General features: G+C 44.9%; 1 long non-coding RNA gene across 1 annotated transcript in view; it reads right to left on the reverse strand.

Moving 5' to 3' along the window:
• The window catches only part of LOC143491010 (uncharacterized), a 30147-nt gene that overhangs the window by 25546 nt on the left and 1455 nt on the right, over window positions 1–3146 (reverse strand). The window contains exon 2 of the long non-coding RNA XR_013125063.1: window positions 2029–2096. This is a non-coding gene — a long non-coding RNA (uncharacterized LOC143491010). The remainder of the gene's footprint in view (window positions 1–2028; window positions 2097–3146) is intronic.

The raw sequence follows: 3146 nt of genomic DNA on the forward strand, positions 1-3146 counted from the left end.
TTATCCAACAGTGGCCCTTAGACATCATGTTGCATAAGGCAGAGAGACTGAGAGAGCGAGACAGACAAAGATAGAGAGAGAGAGAGAGAGAGAGAGAGAGAGAGAGAGAAAGAGGGGTAGTCATTGTCTTGAGGAAACACTTCAGCATTCTTCTTTCAGACCACCAAGTCTAGTAGGACGCAGCGTTCCAGGTCAGACTGAATTACATTATATGTGCCAAGTCTAAATCATACATGAGTGTGTAGCATCCACCACCCGCAGGTCTGAGGAAGAACACGTGTGACAGCATGGAGCTGAACTCAAAGCTGTGCCCTTTTACAGCTAGAAGCATAGCAGTCCGACCAAAGACTGGGCAAGCAATGTGAATAAATGCAAGCTTCACGGTGATAAACCATGAGAAACTCACGCACACACACACACACACACACACACACACACACACACACACACACACATACACACACACACACACACACACACACACACACACATGCTACCTGTATTTTGAAGGGATAAATACAAATGACTACCTGTTATTTTTAAAGCATATGGTCTCACCCCTTCAGCACTGTGATCCCTGCACCTCAGCTCACACTAAAGTCCCCTGGCACCAGTCTGCTGGCGGTCTCTAAGACCAGACTGCATAGTAGAGAAGCCAGATCATTCAGCAACATGGTTTCCAGATTCTGGAATTCTATCCCATAATATCTCCATAACCGTCTTCTCTGCCCTGTTTAAACACTCTCACATTTCGAAAAAGTGCTATATACACGAAACTATTATTATTAGAAGTAGTAGTATTGTTTTATTATTGTTATTACCAATAATACTTTTATAATTATAATACAATAATTACTCTCTATTTTAGTGAGATCCAAACATGTTAGATGTGTATAATGTTGTACATGATATATGTTTTGATGTTCACTTTGTGTGTGTGTGTGTGTGTGTGTGTGTGTGTGTGTGTGTGTGTGTGTGTGTGTGTGTGTGTGTGTGTGGGTGTGTGGGTGTGTGTGTGTGTGCACGGTCAGAGCCCTATAGCCCACACAGAGTGATGTACTAACACTGTCTCTGTGCCTTGGCAACACTACTGTACATGTCTGTGTTCACATGACTACTAAGACACCCATCCCACACTCAGAGACAGGCTGTGTGGGAGGGATGGATCTTTTGCTCTGTAGGGAAGATTAGTCTTTTCTTTTACCACAGGTCAGTGAAGGTGAGCATGTGAACTAAAGTGTCACTCATAAAACGGCAGAAGCTGGGCCCTGATGGCAGACTGGAGTCTGTAAAAACCAGGCCTGCTAAAGCCTGCGTGACCACCAGCTTTTACTGCTGTCCATCTGCTCAGCGTCACCCACTCTGCCCTTACTGCCTTGTTATCTACTTATGGCCATTGAGAACCTGTTTCCCTTTTGCCTGAGGCCAGCAGGTTTGAGCGCGGCACAGTGCACAGCTGGGATCGAACCCAGTTGAGTTGCTAAACTCCAATCCCAAAACCACTGAGCTCCTCCACTGCACATGAAGTCTAATCCAACATTCATGCTGCGTTCTGTGATGAGTAGGGACAGATGAAGGCCTCTCTTCCTCCTCCTCCTCTCGCCTGCTCCCCTCATCTCCTCAGAGGGAGCGTCGTTTCCCAGCCCCCGGCTCCCAGAGAGCAAAGAGCTTGTAAACAGCGCTGTAAACAAGAGGGGAGCTCATAAACAGAGTCGAGTGGACATTATCAGCACAAACAGAGAGAAAAGCAGGCCATCAAAGCATGCAAGAGAAGAGCACTCAAGCCGTCTGTCATCTTTTTAAAGGGACAGAATAAATACACACACACACACACACACACACACACACACACACACATAGAGCTGCACGCCTCATGTGTCTGGAGCATTCCTACAGAGAGGAGTGAGATAAGGCGGGTAATGAGGCAGGGGTGAGCAGCAGGATGCACTTCTCCTGGGGACGGCAGGACTGAAGAGGGCCTCCACCAGGCTGGGTACCAAGAGTGACGGTCAGGTGGAGATAACAGACCTGCAGCTATCTGGAGCAACCTCTCCACTGCGCATCTTCACACTCCAACACCCCGGGCACCCAAGCACCTTTATCACAGAGGGAGAGAGAGAGAGAGAGAGAGAGAGAGAACTGATGTTCATTATGGTCTTGGAGGGGGGGGGATGCAGGTAGGGCCAAGGTTTTACCCAGACATAAATCCCTTAATTAAATTTGTCCCTTGTAAAGCCTCAAACCGTTAAGTAACCGTTAAACAGCGATAAGTATTCACAATAAGCCTGAGCTTTTCGAGTAAGCAGCTCCACCTGTTATGTTCTTGAGATTTAAAAGGGTGTATTAAAAATGTATTTAATGACAGCCTAATGCAGACGCTATGAGTCCAGTACAAAGGGACTGACTACATGCAGCAACCACGAGCTGATGCGTTTGATGACCACTGCCTTCAGTTATATACCAATAACATTTCTCCAATAGTGGCGTGCTTAAGTAACTGATAAAACTAGCGATTCTTCTCTGCAGGTGCTTTGCCAGGCAATTCAGAGATTTATTCACTGTAAACTATCTGATAGTTTACTTAAATGCAGTTTTTAAACATCTTTGCTGGATCAGGGCTGCCTATCAAAGGTTAATAACACCAAGGAAACAGGTTCTGCTGTTCTCACTAGAGAGATTTTGTCTCCACGGGACCAGCAGAAATGCCGGCGGATTAGGATATGAAACGAATCAATACATTTTTACATATAATATCTGGTTGGATAGGAATAGGTGGATAGCGCCATCTAATGGCTAAACAGATTCAGCAGCGCTGAAAGAATAATCTACATTAATGCTTTTGGATAAAAAACATTTGTTTGTGTATTTGTTTGCTTAAGAGCATTTTGAATATATTTGAATACATCTGCCCTAGTATTCGTGACATGTTCCTTCTCAGTTCAGTCCTGTTGCACAATACCATTAACTTTCCCTTTTGCTTCATTTTCGTTTCCTTCATAATTATTTTATCTGTCAACCCAATCAAGAACGGGACGTATAAAATGTACATAAGCGTACATGCGCTGATGTTTGGTTGGACCTGAACAGGATAGGCTATTGAGTGCTGTGGTATCGGTTTCGTTTCATCATAACAGAGTGTACCGAGG

The sequence above is a fragment of the Brachyhypopomus gauderio genome, unplaced genomic scaffold, assembly GCF_052324685.1.
Source record: "Brachyhypopomus gauderio isolate BG-103 unplaced genomic scaffold, BGAUD_0.2 sc69, whole genome shotgun sequence".
In the NCBI taxonomy this organism is placed as follows: domain Eukaryota; kingdom Metazoa; phylum Chordata; class Actinopteri; order Gymnotiformes; family Hypopomidae; genus Brachyhypopomus; species Brachyhypopomus gauderio.